The sequence below is a fragment of the Cyprinus carpio genome, chromosome B7 (assembly GCF_018340385.1).
Source record: "Cyprinus carpio isolate SPL01 chromosome B7, ASM1834038v1, whole genome shotgun sequence".
Classification (NCBI taxonomy): Eukaryota; Metazoa; Chordata; class Actinopteri; order Cypriniformes; family Cyprinidae; genus Cyprinus; species Cyprinus carpio.
Window position 1 is genome coordinate 1181780 of NC_056603.1, and position 25095 is coordinate 1206874.

Sequence of the window (25095 nt, forward strand, 5' to 3'; positions counted from 1 at the left end):
TTTTCGATTTCCAGTGGTTTTAACATCGTTTCAAATTAATCTTTCATAAAACATTCTTAGCAGTCTAGCTTTTTTCCAATAACTGGTAGATCAAAGCACACAAAAAAGTCAAATCCCCCACCCTCAGTCTTTTAAGAATGGCTTCTTTGTTTGAGTCCTTTGAACTACACATTGAAGGGAGGGCAGAAGTGAAACATCAGTATAAGGAGGATGCTCTTTATTTTAAGCAGTAGTTAGTTAGGGGATATCAGCTGGGATATTTTTTACAAAAAACAAAAAAAGTTTTAATATATATGTATATTATATATTGGTCAGTTTAATGCATCCTTGCTAAATAAAAGTATTCCTTTCTTTTAAATTAATTTAGCTCTAGCATAGATAGGACAGCAACAGTACTTTTTTCCATGCTCTGCCAGAAATGCACATATGAAGCTAACAGGAATAAATGAAAAGTATTTTCTCATTAAATTAAATGAGCAACTTCAGAGATGTCTTTTTAACTCTATAATGGCATTTAATAATTAGTATATACAAGTTGGGTGTGTTTTCATAAAATGTTAGAATGCAACAAAAAGTGGAAGAATCTGGTGGTTTTTAAGGTATTTCTTTGTAGTGACAGCTATAGGGTTCAAATGTCTTCGTGATCCAAAAGTTAGAGGGCGGAACTATGGTTTATTTCCATGCTTCGGGAGATCACTGACTGTGTTACACACATTGAAAGCGGAAGTTGTTGGTAGTGCGCAGTGGATGAATCATAGACAGTAAAAGAAATGCTTCACTAGTTTGCACAGATGCGCATAGCGTTATCTGCAATACACTATGAAGCGACCGGAAAGGATCTATTCACCTCAGCTTTAAATTCATACACATCACTGCGTGTAATATTTTCAAATGCATTAGTTAAATTCTATTGTAACCGGACATTCATATATATATATATACTGCAACTGAACCAATTAAAATCCAGATATCTGATCTAATTGCCACTGGATGCACTGGCAGTATTTGGGAATCTGCAAATCATCTCTCATTTTTCCTCACCAAGCTGTAGTCGTGGTTGTTAGGATGCATTCACATGGGTTGTGTCCGTGATCCGCGGGTTCCTCGTGCTCCATCAGGGTTGATTTCAGCATCAGCAGGTCACCATGAGGATGAGACTGAAGCTGAAGACTGTGTTTGTCCTGTACTTCACGGTGTCTCTGCTGGGACTCATCTATGCGCTGATGCAGCTGGGTAAGACCGGAATCACTGTCATCATTACCTTGTTCATTCAGCCTTGAATCGTTCATTTTTGAGCAGGACACTGATTGTTGTGTGCAGGCCAGCGCTGTGACTGCAGAGGTCATGACATGTCTAATGATCAGCAGATCTCTCAGCTGAGAGGAGAGCTGCAGAAGCTGCAGGAGCACATCAAAACAGAGCTGTCTAAGAAGACTGATGTGCCCAAGATCTATGTGATAACACCCACATATGCAAGGTATGTCCACAGCTTTTGCAAGGATTGCAGTAGTGCAGGAATGTTTTGCTGAAGAAAATATAACTGCTTGCGAGGCAGCAATTGAATAGTGTTAATGATTTAGGTACACTAAATAGCAATCTGTGCCTACATGAGAATAATTTATTGGAATGTGTTAAAACATACGCACCTTGAGTTGGGATGTCAGGAACTATGTGATGATGTAATTACGCCATGACATTAAACAATCTTTTTGAACTGATTATTTGCAACGTACTCATTAATGATCTGTCTGCTCATGTCTCTTTAGTGTGCAGGTGTGTGTTTATAACAAAGCAAACACACTTTTGCATTTCACTGTGCCGCTTCTGCATTGTTGTAAGCATGTGCTAGACAAACATGTTTTTTTCAATTCAATTCAGTTCAAGTTTATTTGTATAGCGCTTTTTCTGATACAAATCATTGCAAAGCAACTTTACAGAAAATTAAGTTTCTACAATATTTAGTTGTAGCTTATCAGTCAGTTTATGTGCATACGGCAGAAATGTTTGGAAAAATCAATTAAAGGCGTAAACAAACAGGCGATTAACATTATTAACAGCAATTATGCAATCAAACTTATAGCAAAATGTGGTAGTTCTGTATGTTGTTTCAGGATGTTTGAGATGTGCATGGCCACACTTTAATTACAATGTGGGAACAATTTTTAATTATATGTGTTTATATAAATATATTTTATCTGCATGTCATGTGCTGGGCTCCTTAGCTTTTCCATAGTTTTTTTATGCAAACATGTATTAGACAGACTTTGAGTCTTGTGTCTTTTGCAGTGTCTTGCACATGACATGCTGTTCTATAGAAGGTGGAGCTCAAGTAAAAAAAGTTAAACTTAAAAAAAAAAAAAAAAAACAAATGCATGTAAGTCTTGGGGTTTTCTGTTCCACTGCCCTGCATCTCTTTGCTTTTTTGTGCAAAAAGCAAAATAAGAATAAAAAAAAATAGTCACCCCAGACTGTATGAAATTTAATCCGGCTTTTCTCCCCTCTTCATCCCTCTCTCCAGACTGGTGCAGAAGGCTGAGCTCACTTTCCAGGTTGTCCCACACCTTCCTCCATGTTCCTCAGCTGCACTGGATCGTGGTGGAGGACTCTCCTCAGCCGACTCTGCTCGTCACAAGATTTCCTGGCTGCATCTGGCTTGACCTACACCCATCTACACAAGCTGACCCCCAAAGACAGGAAGCTGCAGGAGACGGTGATCCCAGCTGGCTGAAGCCCCGGGGTGCTGAGCAGAGGAACGGGGGTCTGCGCGGTCTCAGGGGATGCGGGCTGCTGCTGAGGGAAAGGCGGCTGCCCTTGAGGGAGGCTGTACCGTACTTTGCTGATGATGACACATCACATACAGCCTGCAGCTTTTTGAAGAGGTAGCTGCTGTTTTAGTGTGTTAAATATACTCTACCATTCAAATGTTTAGTGCTGGTAAAGATTTTTGTGTAGTTTTTAATGTTTCTGATAAAACACAAGAGAGTCTCTTGGGGTCTCAACCCAAAGCTGGGGTCTGCATTTAATTGATCAAAAACTATACAGTAATATTGTGAAATATTGTTTTTGTGGTTGGGAAATTGTGAATATATTTTAAAATGTAATTTATTCCTTTGATGTTTTCAGCAGCTATTATTCAAGTCGTTCAGTGTCCTACATGATCCAGCGGGAATCATTCTAATATACTGATTTCTTATTATTATCAGTGTTGAAACCAGTTGTGCTGTCTGGTATTTTTGTGTAAACCATTTTGCAGGATTCTTTGCTGAATATAAAGTTCAAAGAAACAGCATTTATTTGAAATATTAAACTTTTGGTGTAACAGTATTACTGTCACTTTTTATTTATCTGATGAATACTTGCTGAATAATAGTATTAATTTCTTTAAAACTTTCCCCAAACTTTTGAATGCTTGTGTATTAATCAAATGTTTGGACACAGGTGAATGAATTCACGTTTCTCATAATTTTCTTGCTCAAAAGGCTTAATTGTTTTGGTTTGATGTCTAAAATTAGTTTTGTGGGAAAAGCTGTATCTGTGAAAACTGTTTCTACAAATGATTTCCTTACAATGTTTATTTTTACAGAAAAATTTAATTAACTTAATAATTAATTGAAATTGTTCTATCACTACATAATTTCTATACCTCAAATTGGTTATTTTTTGCTGTTTTTCTGATATGTAGAAAATGGTACTAATAAAATGTTTCTTGCTAGATTTAAAATGCTAAACTTACACAGATGGGAACAAAAGTTTGTAGCAAATGGTCACCCCACATTGTTTTGGAGAACTGCAGTGAAAACTGAGACATGAGATCATTTTGAGTCATTCCATGGGAGGTTCACTGGTTAAACCTCCAGAGTGTGAGCTGCTGGCTGCAGGTGTATTGAAGAGTAACAGATGTGATCAGACGCTCCTGCATGCTTGCTGTGGAGATCTTAATCACCAACTAACCTTCCGCGAAATCAGTGTTGGAGAGTCTGAGAGTAGTTCTTTGTGATATGGGCATATGACGACAGAAGGTCTACTGATATGTTTCGCCTATGGTCAGTATCTGATCACTTTTTGGGCTTCACCAACGTTCCCCGTCGTCCCTTCCCTTCACCTCGCAGATGCGGTATAACCAGGTGTCTCTGTTAATGGCCTGTGGGTCTGGTTTTGGAGCGGTATGAAGTTTGTGACTTCCCTTGGTGGAGGATGGGAAGGTTGTCACTTTTCCCACACTTGGCTGGCTTCCCAGACCGCTACCGTTCCCCATCGACATGTCTTGTTTTTTGCAGTGTCCGCTAGGGTTGATTCCTGAGCCAGTCCCCAATCAGTATTTGACCGGTGATTTCTCAGATGGGCTTCCTGGAAAGTAGCTTCCTTCAGCATCTGGTTACTATGGGCGAACTTGAACCCAAAGCAGACCTGTGGCACCTAAGGTAGCTCCTTGTGTTCCTGTTTCTAGTGTTTGGTGATTAACCAGCTTTTCTGCATATTAAAGATAATTCACCATGACCCTTGAACCTCATATTTTTGTGAGGTTTCAGTTTATTAAGCCTTATAATATACATTTGTTTGCATTGTCATGCAGGAACAAGAGAACCTACTTTTGTTCAACATTAGATTGTGATTGAACGGTTCTCCATAAATGTCATTATATTATTTTGACCACATATTTACATTTTTTCTGTTAATAAGCAAAAGAATATTAGAGAATGTTTTTTTTGTATGTTCACTCATGTTGTGTATATTATAGTGTTCATTTGTAGAATGATAAAGGCCGACCGTTTAATTGTAAGTTCAGTTTTGCTATTTAAAAAAAAATATATATATAAATAGTTTACATTTATTTTTATTTCTATTTCAGTCTTAGATTTTTATATCCGTTTTAGTTTTAATTCCAGTTAGTAAGTTCAATTTAAACTTATTTCCGTTGTTTGACATGACAACATTTACAATTTTCACTTAGTGTATTTATTTAGATTAGTTTTTTTTTTTATTTGCAATGTAACAAAATGTTTTTTACAGTTTTAGTTCACAATATGGCTACGGCAGATAGAGGAAATCCCCTTTTGTTGGAAGCGGGGTTGTGTGTGCATTAAGGAAGGTTAGTTGCACCCCTCAAATGAAAATGATGTCATTAATTACTCACCCTCATGTCGTTCCAAACCCGTAAGACCTTCGTTCATCTTTGGAACACAAATTAAGATATTTCTGATGAAATCGGAAAGCTATCTGACCCTCCATAGACAGCAACACAACTGAAATGTTCCCAGGTCCAGAAACGTAGTAAATATATCAGCTAAAACAGTCCATGTTACATCAGTGCCCCAACTTCAGTTTTGCGAATGTTACAGAATAACTTTTTTTTTTTTTTGTTGGTGCAAGAAAACAAAGTAAACAATTTACTCAACCCTTCTTCTCCACGAGTTCGATCTTCCACCATTTGGAGAGTACCCAAGAACGTATTGGATGTAATCAGCGTTGTTTATGTTGGGGGAAAAGCGGGTGCATCAATATAATCTGCGTAATAAGTGTGGTTTACGCATAGGGGAATGGGTGCGTGTGCATTGTAATACTCTCCTAAAATGGCAGAAGGAAGTAACTCGGGGGAGAAAATGGTTTGAGTGTTATTTTGAAGAAGAAAAAAAAAAGTATTCTCGTAACATCGCAAAAAACTGAAGTTGAGCCACTGATGTCACATGGACTGTTTTTTACCGATATATGTACTACGTTTCTGGACTTGGGAACATTTCAGTTGTGTTGCTGTCTATGGAGGGTCAGATAGCTTTCAGATTTCATCTAAAATATCTTAATTTGTGTTCCGAAGATTAACAAAGGTCTTACAGGTTTGGAACGACATGAGAGTGAGTAATTTAATGACAGAATTTACATTTTGGGGTGAACCTACCCTTTAACATTAAACAAATTAACAATGCTTTTTAAATTCCAATTCGATTTCTGGAATGCCATGACCTATTTCTCTGAACTGTTATTCAGTAAATTCCATTTCAAATTCCTGTGTGGGACAATGGTCATTTTAAATTCCCACTTCATGAACTGAAAGGAAGCCGCTTGTTAAATTCTTAATTTTTGGCCTAACCTTTTTTGGAATGACATGAGGGTGAGTAAACGATGACCTTCTCCTTTGGGTCATTTATTCCTTTATTCACTATCGCAATGATCTTCCTCTTGCTCAGGTGCTGGTGTGGCACACCCGAACTGAGAACCAAGATGAAAAGGGAAGACGCTTTTGCAGAAGCAAGGGTTGGGTTCAGATCCGGATGTGGAGGTGTGAGCACCACCTCCTCAGAACATGCCTGAACTTCACCAAACATCCACACTTCCACTGGCCAAAAAGATTCTCCTCATTTTATATGGCATGAGGCGCAATTTTTAATGTACAAAAGACACTCTGAAAGTGTGATTTCGGGCCACACACCAAAGACATGAGGAAAGGAATGATGATGAAGCAGGGGATAAAAATTGCAGAGAGACAGAATAAAGGAACCTGCAGCCTAAAAGAAAATGGAATTTCTATAAATCACATGCATTCCATAAACCATCCTTATCATTGGTACACTTGAACAGTATTTAAAGAGAATTTTAGATATTGTTTCAATCAGTAAGATGTATTTATAGATATATATTTATATGTATATATAGATTAGAAACGTATAGGGTGTATAGGGTGAGGATTGCTTGGAATATATATTTATAACTCATTATGTCTATGCTGTCCATGTCTCTGTTACCTTCAGTCTGGTGTACTTGTCTTATGTCTTCACATAAAGTCTAAGACAATTTGTTTTTTTCCTTCACTGATAAACGGAGGATTTTAAATAGGTCAGATATGGTTTCTATTTATGCCAATAACAATCTTTGTTGAATCTCAATGGTGTGCTTATCTGTAATCCAGTGGCATGTTGTGTACGTGGGCACTGGTAAAGCTTCAGGTGACAGAGTGTAAAGTACAGATTATGTTACTTATAGAATTCTTTTGCACATCATCATACTGGTGGTGATGTAGAAATGTAGAAAGCACAAGAACGTAGCGACAAGTTCGGTTTTATCACAGTTTGTGCTGGGAAAGTTTTCTATTTTATTGCTTTAGAAATCTACATGTTTTACTGAATCCAAATGTTAAGAACATAAGGATGTAGAGATATCAAGCAGGAAGAGTTGGCTCTGTGCCAGTTCAAGTTAAGTGAAGTGGCAACAACTCAGAAGTTGTTTATGCAAAGTGCAAAAGTCAGAAAATTTAGATTTTGAACAATAACTTGTAAACTACTAAAGACAGATGAGGTTGTTAGTCTTGAAGTTTTTATATGCTTTCAATGAAGCCATCAGCAGTATATATATATATACGGAATTACTGGGTAAAAAATACATTACCCATGATTCTGCAAAGAAATCTCAACCAGTCAGAGAAATCGCAAACATGCTAATATTGCCTACATAATAGAGTCAGTCTGCCTATGATTTCAAACTACTTAAATATTTGTGTATTATATGTACATTTTGTAAATAACCAACATCTTCCTGTAGCTCAAACTTTAGAACATGGTGCTAGCAATGCCAAGTATTAAAATTCCCAGGGGAAGCAAGAATTGATTTGAATTCAATGCAAGTTGCTTTGGGATAAAAACGTCTGCCAAATATATTTCTCTGCCAAAATATCTCTCCATTTTTCCATTATTAAAGCTGTTAAGTACTCAGTTTTGTGCCATTGTTTTTATTTATTTATTTATTTATTTTTTTTGGGATGATTTTCAATACTTTTTGCTTCAGATAAATTTGTAAGGCTGCGATTCATCACGTAGCTGAACTTAAAACTTAAAAAATAACTTTTTTAAAATCCCTATATGGGAAAAAATGTGGACAGGCACTGTTGCACTCATTTGAATGACATGAAGAGTATATATCCATAAGGCATATAGACAAAACTTAAAAATCTTTCAGAATTTACAAACAAGGCTTTGTCAAGCCAACATTCAAAGTTTGTTTTAACTATTAAGTCTACTTTCATATATGTAAAATTACATTTTCAGTTCTGCAATCCGTTTGCTACTGCAGTTAAAATTCAAATTCGAATTCTGGCATCGAAACAGAATTTTAAAAAAGCATTAATTCATTTTTTCTCAGGTATTTCTGCATGGCATGCTGGTCTAATTTGGAGCTATCCTGAACAGACAATTTCATCCTTTTTTACTAAGCTGATCTTTCACCATCTATGAATATGATGCCATGTGAGCACAAGGAATGAACAACCAGACAGTAAAGTCCCTCCTCAAAATGACTTGATAGTACTGCAGCATCCTGTGTCCTTTTAACCACACACATATAGGAAATCACAGCTGTGAGACAGCGGGGAGGGCCGTCGCCACTGGGCAATACCTTAACTTTTCTTCAGACATTTTTTTTTTAGTCTAGAAGCTTGTTTCATAAGGTTAGACAATGCTTCAAATGACTACTGATGTTTAAACTATTTTAAAGAAAACATGAGAACTGAATACAGATGAGTCCGACATACAATTACTCTGCACTTTCTTAAGTATTACCCTGTATAGCAGACACTTAGTCTCAAAGGCCACACCTAATGTTTCCAGGTGTTTATTGCAATCTTTTTCTTTCCATCACTGTCACTTTGGTATTTTTGAGACCCCTCTTTTACCCTCTTTATGTATTCCAACATCAGTGTGAGGGGGAAAAAATATGTAAAACAGTATTCCTTTTTGGAAGTGGAATCCCCTCCCAGTGCATCATGTTTCCACCCAGTGAATAATCCCCAAAAACACATTTAAGAGTCCTGCGCAGGTGAGTCATTTAGCAACACTTACAACAACTTTACAACTTGTGCAGTAAACTTCTCTTCTTCAGTGAATTAAATTACACAGAAACCGAGAGGGGGAGGTATTAGTGTGCTTGAATGACGACAGGTTCAGACGGTGTGACGATTGTGTGTGTCAGAGTAAGGTGAGTTGGGCCAAGAACACAGAGAGCGAGTAAGAACAGAGTCACGCGAAAACAGCCAGCAGGTAAGTCAGACTACAGTGCTCTTGGTTTTTGTTTTTATTGGCTCTTATATTTGTTTATTTTTATTAACTCCATTTTCCTGTAATTTATATTTTTGCTTGCATGTTCTTTTTTTTCTTTAAATGTATGAATATTTTTTTAAGCTTATTATGAAGCAAACTTGAGATTCTGAAATGATAGTTTACACACAAAATAAGACACTTTATTTATATAGTAATATTGGAAGCATAGTTTTTTTTATGTGTAAATTATCATTTACAACACCCAGTTATATATACTCCCATGATTAACTCTAAACACTGAAGTTAGTCAATTCTTTTTATTTTTTAACCACAAAACTTTTACAGAAAACAATTTGAATTTTATAACACTTTCCAACCAGAACTACAGCTTGTAATATGAGAAAACTATACACCATCAATACTGACCTAACATTTCCAAAGAGCTGAAATCGACAGCAGAGCATTTAAATTAAAATATTTTCTCATTATATCATGCATCTGTATAATCTTAAAAACTAAGTTCCCATACTGTATATGTAAGTTATGGGCTTTTACTAAAATATTTATGTGATAAATTTATATATTAAGCATAATATTTTATATTATATATTAATTTCATGCATGGTCCATTTCCATTTTGGAGTTCAGCTTTTATGTAAACACACTTTTATTTTGGATGTGAAAATATTTGAAAAGTCCAGCTCTTAATGATTCATTTGTATTCAGCATTTAAATTAAAATATTTCCTAATATGAATAATATAAAAAGTTCCCATACTGTGCAATAATGGCTGATAGCTTAAGCCTCATTTTCACTTTGTAGCTGTATGACATATTTATGAGTGATTTTTTTAGTCTGCGCTGTATGACATATTTATGAGTGATTTTGAGTCGTATGTCTTGGCACCAGCTGCAATTCCAGCATGACCAACTGGAGTCAAAGTCAATGACAGGCTGGAGTTCATCTTATCTTATAAAAGTCATAAAGCAGAGAGTAGTCTGGTCGTTTTAGGAACACACTGTTCCTGATACGCTGTACACACAGAATGAACTTTGAACAGTGTGCCTATGATGACATGACTTATAAACACACATTAATGTGGGATGGAGGGGAGAGATAAACCTCAGGCCATGTAGATTTAATTTGGACAGTAGCCCCGAGGAAGCCTGCTGCTCTTCTTCTTTTGTTTGATTGTGTAAGGACTGTTTTTCTGTATCGATCTCTCATGACAACTATATGGCTGATCTTTTCTCAACATTTTTAACAGATGACCACCAGCACACGCGTCAAAGTCATGTTTCCTTCTTCCTTCCTTCCTCTTTTTAGATTACAAAGACTGGATAAAGATCTCTCCTGAGTTCACAAGACCATGACTATCGGCAGGAGCTCCAAAAAACATGGGGCCTCGTTCTCCTCCTTTCCTGGACAAGGCTAGTGGATTCTACGGTAGCTTGGATGAAATGTGTGGAGGCGATGTACAGAGAGAGACCACAGAAGAGCAGATAGGAACCATACACCGGAGCAGCCAAGACAATAGGGACAGCTCCAAGCTGGATAGAAAGAGGATGACCATGTGGTTGATTTTAACCAGGGGTGTGATGGATGATGATGGGACCACTTTACTGAAGAGAAAGCCCAGCAGACTGAGTCGCAGCTGGAGCAGGATGAGCTCCAGGAAGGCAAAATATGACAAATTTTCCTCAGAGAAACCCCCGGGTAAGGGGAGACCAACAAACCCACCTCTGTACATCTAAACCCAGAGGTGCCACCAACCACCCAAAACCCTGGAGAGCAGCAGAGAACCAGAACCAACACTGGTCCATTTCTCCTCGAGGGAGCATGCTGAAGACCAGATTCTGATCTCGGAAAAGAAGGAAGGAGAAGGGGGGAAATGAAAAACACAAGAAAAGGGAAGACAGAAGGCAAACAGAATGGAGAGTCATTGGAAGTTGTAAAGAGAAAACACTCTTAAAAATTATCGCAAGGTAAGATTTGGTTGCTAATTGGTGCTGGTTTAATTCATTTTATAAAATACCGGAACCGGAATAGAATGACGTTCGGTTTCGTTGGCGGTTCCAACGTTCATTCCTCCGCCGAAAATCCTCCTCCTTCCTGAAATACCCTGACTGCAACTGTGCGCTTTGGTGAATAAAAACATGCCCGCAAAACGCGAATGACTCTAATGAGTCGGTTCTTTTCAGTGAATCAAACACAAACTGCTTACAACAACTTACGATTAGATTATGTAGTTAATAACTGGTTGTTCACATGCTAACAACGTGTAGATAAAGATACAAATTAAGCGTTTGGCAGTGGTATTTTATAAATATTAGAAAAATGAAATGTGTTCCCATATTTGTATTTGCTTAGTAGCTAATTTGTGTTTAAAAGCCTATGTAGCAGGCCATGGTTAATAGATAATATTGGTTTGATTTTATGTCACCTTAAAAAGGACAGTCTAAAAAACATTTCTCAAATTTCGCTTGGTAATAATTTAATCGTGAATTAATCCAAAGTTAATTGTGATAAATGCTCCATGAATCATCCCAGTATCTAATTACAATATTTAACTCCTAGCGGTGTCCAAACTCAGTCCTGGAGGGCCAGGGACCTGCAGAGTTTAACTCCAACTCTTCTCAACACACCTGCCTGGAGCTTTCTAGTGCAGCCCCTAAGTTCTTGATTAGCTGGTTCAGGTGTGTTTGATTAGGGTTGGAGCTAAACTCTGCAGAACAGTGGCCCTCCAGGACCGGGTCTGGACACCCCTGTCCTAAGGCCTTAATATTATTTGGAAGATCACTTGAGGAGGCAGGGCTACGGTTACTCTGTAACCATCTATGCTTTGGAGGAAGATGTTTTAGAGATATATAGAGACATCTGGGGTAAAGTTCTTTTTTCTGCATTGTGCAGAAATAAGCAGTCTTTTATCACCCCTTAACTGTTTACATTTGCTGCAATATACCATGGTTTGCCTCTCCTTTCCATCTCTCCACCCTACTTAAACAGTAATAGCTAATTTCCTTAATCCCACCCCCTTGTGTTGTTAGAAATTTTTGGCCCATCTGTTAAGTCACTGTCAGTTTTCTGTTTGCACTTATATGGTCGGGGGACAAGCGCAAGTGATACAGGGACAACTCTTTGCAGTTGGATACAGGTGACCTTGGTTAGAGGAATGTCTGCAAATAACCAAAACAACCCTGTCACCTCCATTCTATGTCCTCTCTAGTCTCAGCTAATAAGGGCACATTCTCTCTCTGTCAGAGCAATGACCCTGTAGAACTGAACAAACTTCTGTATGAACAAACGTCTGATGTATGTTCACATATAAAGGGTGTTGTTTTCTGTGATATACTGGCTTCATCATTTCTTGTCATTTTTCTACTTTAAGGCTGTGGACAGAGCTTTCCGTCAAGGATGGGAGACTTTCGTTGCCAATCTGTATAGTGTGACACTGACACCTATATCATCAACCTCGAGTCTTCATCCACACCATCAGACAAAAAGTGAATTGAACAGGAATGGTGTTTTAGCAGAGTTCAGATAACAGGAGAACAGACTGACTTGTATTTTCAACTTGATGAGTAATTCCAATTATTCATTTAAATGTGCTCAAATATTTAATGCATTGTTGTTCTTACATAAAACTGATAGCCACTGATACGGTTTTAAACTGATCATTATGTAACTTGACATGAAAGGTCAATATTTGAACTTTTTATCAGTGTATACATTTGTTATCACAGTGCTAAAGAGGCGTCTACCTGATCTTTGTTTTCCCTTTGTGAGGAAACACAAGGCCATATGCTATTATTATCTGACATGGAAAGATTTTGATAATGTTTTTAGCTGTGAACAGTAGCAGAGTTCATGTAATTTGGCAATGAGCCTGTATTACAGGTTATGTACCAAAGGGTTAACTCTTAAAATTGGGAGCTCATGGATTTAAAAAAAAAAAAAAAAAAAATGTCATCAACAGGTAACATCACTGGCAGTGAAGTGTATAAATAACTGAGCCAAGAGATGAAGTGAAGATGGCTTTTGTGTTTTTGGGACTTATTTATCTTCTATAACTTGCTTGCTGAACCCAATTTCCTAATGTCACGTAGGAGATTTTTTTTTTGTTTTGTTTTGTTTTTATCTGCATTGTGATATCAAAGCAAAGCTAATAATTAAAAGGAAAAAGTGAGAGAAAAAGAAATCAACCTGTGTTGCTTGATTCTGTTCTACTGTACAAAAGTGTTGTTTCCTATACAGCAAAAAAATATCTTTTGTGACCAAAATATATAAATGTATGCCAAATATATGTTGCAAACAGTGAAACTCAATTAAATATATATTTGAAATAGAAAATATATTTAGATTTCATCCCTCATATACAAAACTACAAAAATATATTTCAGAATGTGACATGTGAATGTGTTCACTAGGATTGTAAATATATATAGTGCAAAAATATATTTTTGAAATGTTTTTAAAATGTATTGTTATTTTAGAATATATTGGTAGAAAATATATTTACAAAAATACATATTTTAACCTTTTTTGTATATTTTGGTACTTGATCTATCTATCTATCTATCTATCTATCTATCTATACATACACACAGGTGCTGGTCATATAATTAGAATATCATCAAAAAGTTGATTTATTTCACTAATTCCACTAATTCACTTATTTCACTAATGATCAAAATTTGAAAGAACATAAACATTTGAAATATATCAGTCTGTGCGTAATGAATGAATATAATATACAAGTTTCACTTTTTGAATGGAATTGAGTGAAATCAACTTTTTGATGATATTCTAATTATATGACCGCCCTCAAGTCGTTCCAAACCTGACTTTCTTTCTTTCTTTCTTTCTTTCTTTCTCTATATATATATATATATATATATATATATATATATATATATATAGTGAGATGTGAGTGTGCTCTTATTAATTCTGGACAGGCTGACAAATAGGGTGGGTCATCTGGGTAATCATGCATTCAGAAAATGAGCATACTATGCACGAGTATACATACTACATAGATGTATACTAGAGTGAGTAACTTTGCTGTTCCAAGGCCTACTAGTACCCTTGGATCTGTGCAGATATGAATGCCATCTAGTGGTAAACATTGAAGCTTAAAAATATTCATGTATTTACTGAAACCTTGAATAATTATTAGACCACATTGAACTTTGTTGTTTGTTTGCCTCTAAGTGTCTGTGATTAATCCTGCTGCATTTATTATTTTTGCTATAGAATATGTAATATGCACCTAGAAATAACATTTGTTCATAAATTTTGTGCGGGTACAGTTTATAAATTTATTTTATTTGAACTTTCAAAAACAGTGAATGCTGGTGTACCAGGCCAATTATGGTTGTTAATAATTGTTCAATAAAAAAATTAAAAAATTAAAAAAACTCAAAAACAATGACTGCTGGGCGCTTTTAGTGTAAGCCAGTAACCTCATTGGTTGTTTTTAAAATGGGCGTTGAGTTTGACGTAGAAGAGAGGAATAAAAGGCGCCAGAGACTCCTCCTTTTCGTCCATTTTGGTGCAGCTTCTCTTCTGGTAAGGTGTTACGCTATGTTTTCATTACATGTACTGTAGTGGGTCTGTGTTTTACATTTCGCTTTTTCTTCTACAAAGTTGGACCATACGTTATATACATATATCCCCTTTTTTCTTTCTTAGTATTCATTTTAAGGTTTATTTGAGTCACAGGCCTTTTAGTAAACACACCTCTGGCGTGTTTCTGTTCCTGTGGCCCCCGAGCCCCTGATGTTATTATCTGGAAACCATCATGGCTTACCTTTTTGCGAATATTTGAAACTTCACCATTATTTTCAAAGCCGACTTTGTTACTACGATAGGATTAGAGTCATATTTACTACTGGTTTGGTTTTTTTTTTTTTTTTTTAATGCTTTGGCGAGATCTCTCAATGATGATAACTCACAGACCTGTACTGAAATACTGTGATTGCACTTTATTTATCTGAGGAGAGACCGACGTGGGAATTTATTACTTTTTTTACGATAAGAGTGTTCTGGAAGTTTTCTTCAGATGCAAACAACGTGTTTTTAAAACTAGAGGTTTTTCTTTTGCAGCAATGGCGACTGCGACGAGCATGGCCTCATGGAAGGGTAAGTTCTGTAGCAGGTTGGCATTTTATAGTGCTTTTCCTGAAGCATACACTGGAGGTGATTTGACTATTTATTTCTTTTGGTCATTTATGTCTTTAATGATAGATTATTACATTTAAGCAAGCTCCTTCGGATACACAGTGGCTGTATTTGCATTATTGGGGTTTTTTTAGAGGTCAGTTTTGTGCCACTTGTGGACCTGATATTAAGAATTCAACTAACTAGAACATGCAATCATAAAGCTGCTTTGAACAGCTTATCAGTCCATCTTTATTCGATCCCTTTCTAAGAAGAACTTGAGTTTAAATGAAGTGCTCAAGGATCTTACAGGGGGTGGGTGTATGGCAAAATATCAACTTTTTGTTTTCTGTAAGGAAAATCTGATTTTATCATTCTTGTATTTTGATTTTACTATTTTATTTAAAGCCAAACCTTGAGTGCAACAAGACGTCAATTTTATTAAAGGGAGTAATGGTTGTAGTATGGCATTTTTGATTTAAGCTATGACCGTATGCATTATACTGTATGTTTTTAGACGCTGTTTTTCAACAAAGCTACCTAAAAGCCATATTATATTTTGTACCATGGTACTGGGTGCTATATGTGTGGAGTTAACGCGTTTATCATTATTTTAAATGTATGCACTATGATCAATGCTAATTAATACCAAAATAATAATAATAAGAATAATATAAACTGGTCAGAATAATTATCCATATAAAACTGAGGGTTGCTAACAGTTTTTACAGAGGTTAAGTATTGATTTTGATAATGAACAAAATTTACCTCATGCATCCTGACTCTACGCTAACTATCAAATGTGCATTTGTGTAAGCCAACAAAGTGATTTAATATTATCAGGCAAATACCCAAATCTGTTTCTTGAAATTTGAAACCATATCAGCGTCCCATTGGAAAACCACGCAAGAAAACCTAATGCGTTTTTTTTTTTTTTTTTTTTTATCCCAGATGAGATATGTATTTTAATGGGAAATTCATGGTCGGGTTTCTAACAACTTTCACTTTGGAGCCACAAGTCTAGCATAAACCTTGAAAGAACTTAAATATTTGACATTTAATCGTGATAATTATCGAGATCGACGAATATGAAGAATTATCGTTGTAATTGTTCTGGCCATAATCGCCCAGCCCTATGGACAGAACATTTTTCAGTCTTTTTGAACTTGTATTATAAAAAAAAACACAACAAAACAAAGGTGTTCATTAAAATACACATAATACAACAAAACCAAAGCAGTGCTTTTTTTTTTTTCATTTCAGGTTCAGTAAGGGTGCGATTGATTGCAAAGATAGGCCGCAATTACACAGAGAACTGAAAGAACAAGATAATAAGATAAACAAATATAATATACTGTATAAATACATTGAAGGGTTTTCATATATATATATATATATATATATATATAAAATAAAAACACTTTAAATGATATAATCAACATCAATGGAGCAATCGCACTGTAATATATAAATCTACTGCTGAGTTTCATATCTGATTTGTGACTGTCAGGTGTCACCAGTACGAGTATACTCAGACTGAAGCGCCGAACGCGCCGTGAGATTGAATGGGTACGTGGCTGTAGCAGGAAGTACGTATGATCTTGCTTTCAAAAGCAGAATCGTGGTGGTACATTATTAATCATCCACGATCAAAAATCCTGATATTGCACACGCCCTATCCTCCACCTATGGTTTAACGCCTGAATTATGGTCTACCACACCCAACGAAGTACAAACCGCCGATTTGTGTGCGGAGTGTGATGAATAGAATCCGGTGGTCTACTGTGATGACTTCTGAATTCCTCTCTTCTGAATTGACTTTGGATGCGGTAACACTGTGTCTAAACTGATCGTAATGCACTGGGACATACAGCACACGCCACCAGAGACATTTTTGTTGTGGTTCATGGTCGTGTTTGTGAATGCAGGCATCTTACAGAGTATTTTGTTTGCAGTTTCCAATGGCAGGCTGCTGGGCCAGTGCAGCATGGCGGTAACAATTCTAGTTAAATTGATTAACCGGAATAAGCTCTAAGACTGTGGGACCAAGGTCCATTCACTTGATTGAAAACGGGACTGATGAACTATTTATAGAGTGATAGATTTCCAAGAATGAACAAGCAGAATACTGTATCACATCCCGAAGTAGATGTTTGTCGCGCTTTTTTATTTCTGACATAGTCAGAGATGACCGAGGGATGTCACCGTAAGTCCCCTCCTTATTGTGGGTGTTTAATTTGTTTTGTTCTAATTTACGGTCCTCGCTCTTCACGTGGATCTGGGAGGGAGGCACATGGACTATGGAACCAGAGGACAGGTAATGATGGCTAATTGTGATCGCTGTCATGTTAACAATTTAATTTCTACAACTTATTGAGAAAGGAATTATCGTTTCATATCTTATCTGGGCTTGACGACAGAATTTGTCGTATGGCATTTCTAGTCACCACAAGTATGAATCAGACTTTATTAGTGCTTGGTTGTGAAACTGTTTTGGCTGCTTTTCTGTGCTGATAATGCCTGTCAGAGTTTTCGAGATCATCCACGCACTTTGTCTTGGTTGCTGGAGTGGTGTGGCTATAAGAGATGTTCATGTGATGCGTTTTGCTTTGAATTGTTTATACTGTTAATATCTGGACTGCATTATATGTCCCATGACGGTTATAGTCACCAGAGCCCTGCTCGCACTGTGATAAACCTGCTGGTCTTGTTTTCTTCTGTAGTTTAAATAGTGAAGGTCTTTTGTTTGTAGGTAGTGTTGGAACAAAATGGCTTTTTTTTCAGCAAGCCACCACACCGTGCAGACACTCCCCACAGGTACTTCAGTGTAATTTTTAAATGCACTGTGTTGTGCTGCTGTGTCCTCTTGTAGTGACGATACTTTAGGCTCACTTTGACCCGATGTGTGAAAGTGAACGAAAAGTTATGAACGATTTACGCGTGTTAGTGCCCGGATGGTACCTATGCCATAGTTCGACATAGTTCCTCTTATTTTCTGGACAGGCCGGTTTTTTTTAGTTTGTCCAAAAACAAAGTGGGTCCAGTCCACTTTGCTGGGTTAGTAGGTAGAGGTTACTTGATGCCCAAAGTACGTGTGTTGCTTACACCACTGCTGTGAGAATAGATTGAGATTATCTTGTGGATCCGCAGTTCGTCTGAAAATCCTGTGGAATAAATCTGTTAATGTTGAGGTTACAGGACCTGAAGTATCAGCTTTTTTTTTTTTTTTTTTTAATTGGCTATTTGTAGCTGTAAATGACGCTCTGATTGGTTTTTTCTCTCTCCAAAATGGTTGCGTACGCTGAAGTACATTCTCGAGCAGGTAGGAATATGCATTCTCTCATGACCCATTCCATTGAAAGGGTACCTTTTTTAGTTAATTTGACATCTCTGTGCTCTTCCATCTGGGCATACCACTCAATCCCTCTGTAACTGATGATGATTACCTTTTTGGAATCTCGTTTCGTCCTGAAATCCTTTTGATACATCTTTATTACTGAAGTTACAGTCCATGATTCATCCTAGATTTTTTTGAATGCTTTTTTGTACTTGAATTGACACGCCCGATTGGTTTTTCTCCTCCTACAAGGTTGCATACCTGACATACTCCATAGGTAAAATTATGCATTTCTCATGACAAATTTCATTGAAATGGTCCTTTGTAGTTACCTTACTTTTTCACTTGCTGCTCTTATTCCATCGGTAACCTATGATGATTTTTGCAGTCGTACTCGTTGAGTCTGAAGTCCTGCTGATACTTAATATTACTGATTTACCAGATTTGCATCTGTATGTGTGTTTATCTCTGCATTTTGTGTAGCTCTCCATCTTTATTTTTTTTTTTTTTTTTTTTTTTAAACCTATATTTTGCACATCTGAGAGGAAACATTCACAAGTTAGGAACATTCGTCTGTTCCTAATATATATACAAAATGACAAACCTATTGCAGCTGGTCCTTTTTTATGATGTTACTTGCACATATCTTAGGCCCTGTATCAATACCAGAACCTGAAAAGGTGGAACCCACTGGTGTTGGCCTGGGTAACAAAGGGATGACTATGTTGGGGTTACCAACAGTCCTTGAGAAGGGGATTGGCTTTAGTGTGAATAAGTTTCTTTACATGACTATTCCCTAATCTTGTTTCTCTTGATTTCCTTGCAGGACTACAGTGGATTCTTGAAGCCCCTCGCGTACCCCCTTGAGCATACTAGAACAGTCTGTAGTTTTGTGTTTTTCAACTTCCAAGACAGGTGTGGGGGGAGGCTATCCTAGTAGGTGTGATGATGGAATTACCCGCCCCGCCAGTCTGATTAATCCTGACTGAATGGTACCCCTCTGACCTCAGTAACTGTTAACACGAGGCGTTTTTAGGAGGGGCGTGGATGGAGTCTTAACGTTTTATAAAGTAATATCTCTTTGGGTTTGAGACTTTAGTTCTGCTTTGCAGCACTAGGGGATCTTATCCTTTCTAAACAACACGTAACTCAAAGAGAAAGGAAAACTTATGACCCCTTTTTACAAAAATTTACTACTGACATTACAGCATTTGCATATGTGTAGCTCTACCATCAAATGCCTGGGGAAATAAAGGGGATGACTTGAGTACCAACAGTCCTAATAAGGACTAGCATTAGCATACATGAAGCATGTTCAATTATTTATTTTTTTTTCCTTACGGGACTGCAGTGAATTTTCCCTCAGCAGAGTTCTTTACCCCTTGGCGCATTACTGAAGCTGGTATGTATTTTGTATTTTTCAAGTTAGCGTTACATGTGTGAACTAGTAGGTGTGATGATGATGATGGCTGAGTTACCGCCCCAGTCTGGATTTATCTGACTGAATGGTACCCTCTGACCGCAGTGATTTGTTTTTTGTTTGAAGCTTACACAATGTTGATTGAAAAAGTATATGGATATGAGTTGATTGCCCCCAGGCTGAAAAAGTCAAGACAGATTGATATCCCACTCTGATCCATACTTCATGTCTGGCTTGTACTTTTTTTTTTTTTTTTTTTCTCCTTCTCATACATATGTTCTTTAGTTGTTGCTACTGTCCATCCAGGTTGTCCCAGTGTCATTGATTTGCTTTGGTGTTCTGTTGACTTTAAAGGTTTGTATTTTGTATCAGCTTTTGAAAGTTTAGTTTTACTTTTTTTAATGATGACATTTGCTCGCTTCAGTCTGATGTGTTATGACTGATTGATGATTCTGATAAACCTAGAAATATTTAAAGGTGCTGATTTAAGAGAGACTTTTACTGACCTCTTTATCTCCCCAGGTCAAGTAAACTGCATTAGAAGTTGAACTGGCTGACACACACTGATCTGTGTCGCTTGTACATCTAGCTTAGCTGGGTGTTGGCTGAATGGTGTTATTGACTGGCGATATAAATGGAATGTGTTTCCTTTGTATTCTTTATTCAAAAAGCTGCTTACCAAAATAAATGGCTTTACTGAATTTGCGGTTTCAATTCCTGTTTTTATGTCCCTGAGTCTTCAACCTTTTGCGTTAGTTTGTATCAGAACTTAATTTCTCTAAATGGAAAAGTGACACTTTCACAGTAAACTTTAGCTTGTAATAGCTTGACATCACGAACCAACAAATAGTATTTAATTGTAGAATGTTTGCTCAAACTTATACAACTTGACTATTCACAGCACTTAATATAAAAGTAGTGTTCAATGTTAGGTTAATGTGTTAAGGTAAAATTTGAACTAAAGCAAAAAGTACTTAAGAACAAAACGAGCTGAGGTCCAAAAAAATACCCCTTAAAGGGCCAAAACACATTCATGAATATTAAAAATGAAAAGTGGCTAGTTGAGATGGAACCTCTCTCTAAAACTTCATTCAAATCGAGAAGGCTGGGCCTGACCTGTAATTACTTTAAACAGAATGAAAAAGACCATCAGTTGTAATTGAGAATAACCAGGTACCAGATTTGTCAAGGCAGAAATAAGTGTATTCTTGGAAGTTGTGATGTATTTTAACATAGTTGCACACTCAGAGCTAGTTACAAATGCGGTGTTAGAGACAGTACACAGGGGAAAACTCCAAAATGGCTTCCATTTCAAGCAAACAGATTTACTTTGTGGGCTTTCAAAAACATGTTGGTAGTACAGCTACTTGGACATCCTCAAACATATTTGAAGTACATTTTCAGTCCAAAAAGAATTTTTTTTTTTTTTTTTTACTGTCCATCTCCCAATGTCTTGAAACGTTCAGTCCATCAGTCAGTTGTGAAGATCCGAGCTGCTATATCATCAAGCAGCCAGTCCACACCGTCAGCAGGTTCTCACCTGTCACGGCACATACATCCCACAATGCACCAGTGATGGGTCTTTATGTCATCAAGGGCTAAAACCTGGACAAAATTCAGAAAGCGAGCATATTCACAGATTCCTCCAAGCCGTAAGGCAGTTTCATTAAAATACAAATGTCTCTTAAACATAAGACTCACCTCTCGAGTGCATCTTTTGATAAAGCACCTAGTAGATCCTGTTTGTTAGCAAAAACTAACAGAGTGGCTCCTGCTAATCGCTATTGGAGAGAAATGCATTAATCATAAATAAAGTGTAATGAACACATTACATTTTATTCAGCAACACATACTTGATTTGAAACTATGTAGCCTATTGTCATTTATGTGCAATAAAAGATGCTGAGTAAACAAATGTCAAAATCTGACCATTTAATTTTTTTTTAAACTGTAACTTTAGGTCTAAGTAAAGATATTGGTCCTCTCACCTCCTCTATTAATAAAGTACTCAGCTCTTTCCTGCAGTCCTCCAGTCTCAATCTGTCAGCGCTGTCTACTACCCACACCAGTCCATCTGTACTCTCAAAATAATTCCTCCAGTAAGATCTCAAGGACTTTTGACCACCCACATCCCAGATATTCAGCTTAAACCTGGTTTCAAAGTGAAGGAAAAAGAGAAACAAAATTAATGCATTTGAGAATTATTTGAAATTCATCAGCAACATTGATAAACAGAAAGCTTGTATATTTGTACATTCTCTTTACACACGCACACACACACACACACACACACACACAGGTGCATCTCAAATTAGAATGTCATGGAAAAGTTCATTTATTTCAGTAATTCAACTCAAATTGTGAAACTTGTGTATTAAATAAATTCAGTGCACACAGACTTAAGTAGTTTAAGTCTTTGGTTCTTTTTAATTGTGATGATTTTGGCTCCACATTTATCAAAAACCACCAATTCCACATCTCAACAGAATTACAATATGGTGACATGCCAATCAGCTAATCAACTCAAAAAACACCTGCAAAGGTTTCATGAGCCTTCAAAATGGTCTCTCTCAGTTTTGGTTCACTGGGCTACACAATCATAGGGGAAGATTGCTGATCTGACAGTTGCAGTGTAGTGGTGCAATGGAGTAATGCTTGAATGCCTTTACTTCGTTACTGTACTTAAGTACATTTTTTTTTTTTTTAAGTATTTGTACTTTTCTGGAGTAGTTTTGAGTAACTTTTTTACTTCACCACATTCCAAAGCATAAGATCGTCATTACTTTTACGTCACTACATTTCGTAATACTATATCGTTACACCTTATAATATATCATGTGCTCCAACCGCGCCAGAAGCAGTGTCGATTCAAGAACGAAGTGATTATTTTCAATGAACCTTTTAAATGGGTTCGCAAATGCATAACTAAGCGATTCATTCACAAATTAGAATGATCGATTGCAGCTGTTCACCGGAGTTGTCAACTCACTGATTCTAATGAACCGTTTAGTCGCGAGTCTCAGTGAACTGAATTCACAAAGTAAGAACGGGAGATCCTGACTCTATATGGTGGATTTATTTGGAAATCCTGGGTATTTTGAGCGGTAAGTTATAAAAAAAAAAAGTGCTAATGTAAAATTAAATTAAGTAACCTATATAAAATTAAAATGAAAATACTTTTTTACTTAAGTACATAAAAAAAAAAACCAAGTACTTTTGTACTTTGACTTGAAGTAAAATTGAAAAGAATTACCATTACTTTTTACTGGGTAATAATATTTGAATATCACATTATCTGTACTTTTACTCAAGTACTTGATTATAACAAAGGGAATGGACTGAGGCTGGGAGTCAAGGCATCCAAGAGCCACCACACACAGGCGTGTCAAGGAATTTGGCTACAGTTGTGCATATTCCTCTTGTTAGGCCACTCCTGAACACGGGCAACATCACAGGTGTCTTACCTGGGCTAAGGAGAGAAAAAGAACTGGACGGTTGCCCAGTGGTCCAAAGTCTTCTTTTTCAGATGAGAGAGAAAGTTTTGTATTTTATTTGGGAAACCAAGGTCCTAGAGTCTGGAGGAAGGGTGGAGAAGCTCATAGCCCAAGTTGCTTGAAGTCCAGTGATAAGTTTCCATAGTCTGTGATGATTTGGGGGTGCAATGTCATCTGCTGGTGTTGGTCCATTGTGTTTTGAAAACCAAAGTCACTGCACCCCGTTTGCCAAGAAATTTTTGGAGCACTTCCTTCTGCTGGCTCCAGCTTTCTGAAGATGCTGATTTCATTTTCCAGCAGGATTTTGCACCTGCTCACACTGCCAAATGACCATTGTGTTGGTGTGCTTGACTGGCCAGCAAACTCACCAGACCCTGGAACCCCAGAGAGGAATCTATGAGGTATTGTCAAGAGGACCAAAGAGAAACAAATGAGAAACAAGAGACCAAAATGTAGAAGAGCTGAGGCTTCCATACCACCTCAGCAGTGCCACAAACTGGATCGACTTCCATACCACTGAATTGAGGCAGTGAGTGAAGCAAAAAGGAGCCCCTACCAAGTATTGAGTACATGTACAGTAAATGAACATACTTTCCAGAAGGCCAACAACAAAACCTAAAAAATGTTTTTTTTCATTGGTCTTATGAAGCATTACTAACTGTTGTTGAGAAAGAAAGTGAATTGGTGGGTTTTCGTTAAATGTGAGCCAAAAAATCACAATTAAAAGAACCAAAGACTAAAACTACTTCAGTCTGTGTGCATTGAATTTATTTAATACAATAGATTTTCACAATTTGGAGTTCAATTACTGAAAATAAAATGAACTTTTCCATGACATTCTAATTTATTGAGATGCACCGCAATAGATGTATATATAATATAATATATATATATATATATATATATATATATATATATATATATATATATATATATATATATATATATATATATACTATATATATATATAGATATATATATATATACACACACACAGTGGAGTAACGGAAAAGTATTCAGACCCCCTTAAATTTTTTCAATCTTTGTTATATTGCAGCTTTCATTTTGCTAAAATCATTTTGTTCATTTTTTTTTTTCCTCATTAATGTACACACAGGACCCCATATTGACAGAAAAACACAGAACTGTTGACATTTTTGCACATTTACTAAAAAAAAGAAAAACTGAAATATCACATGGTCCTAAGTATTCGAACCCTTTGCTCCAGTATTTAGTAGAAGCACCCTTTTGATCCTAATACGGCCTGAGTCTTTTTGGGAAAGATGCAACAAGTTTTCACACCTGGATTTGGGGATCCTCTGCCATTTCCTCCTTGCAGATCCTCTCTCCAGTTCTGTCAGGTTGGATGAGTAAGCGTTGATGGACCCAGCCATTTCCAGGTCTCTCAGAGATGCTGGCATTGGGTTTAAAGTCAGGGCTCTGGCTGGAGGCCATTCCAGAACAGTCACCCAGGAGTTATGTGAAGCCACTCCTTCGTTATTTTAGCTGTGTGCTTGGGGTCATTGTCTTGTTGGAAGGTGAGACCTTCGGCCCAGTCTGGTCCTGAGCACTCTGGAAGGTTTCGTCAGATATCCTGTACTTGGCCGCATTCAGCTTTCCCTCGATAGCAACCAGTCGTCCTGTCCCTGCAGCTGAAAAAAAACC

At 36.9% G+C, this 25095-nt stretch overlaps 2 non-coding genes and 3 pseudogenes across 2 annotated transcripts; 4 read left to right on the top strand and 1 right to left on the bottom strand.

The window, feature by feature from the left end:
- The first annotated feature begins 778 nt into the window (after nt 1-778).
- LOC109093054 lies at nt 779-6339 on the top strand (annotated as a pseudogene).
- Nucleotides 6340-10048: 3709 nt separating this feature from the next.
- Nucleotides 10049-13213, top strand: LOC122134035 (annotated as a pseudogene).
- Nucleotides 13214-19137: 5924 nt separating this feature from the next.
- Nucleotides 19138-19268, top strand: LOC122138097. Its single transcript, XR_006155309.1, has one exon. It is a non-coding gene; the product is annotated as a small nucleolar RNA SNORD22 (small nucleolar RNA).
- A 704-nt stretch (nt 19269-19972) lies between these two features.
- LOC122138094 lies at nt 19973-20041 on the top strand. Its single transcript, XR_006155306.1, has one exon. It is a non-coding gene; the product is annotated as a small nucleolar RNA SNORD31 (small nucleolar RNA).
- A 1076-nt stretch (nt 20042-21117) lies between these two features.
- LOC122137851 overlaps nt 21118-25095 on the bottom strand; it is a 4780-nt pseudogene continuing 802 nt past the window's right edge.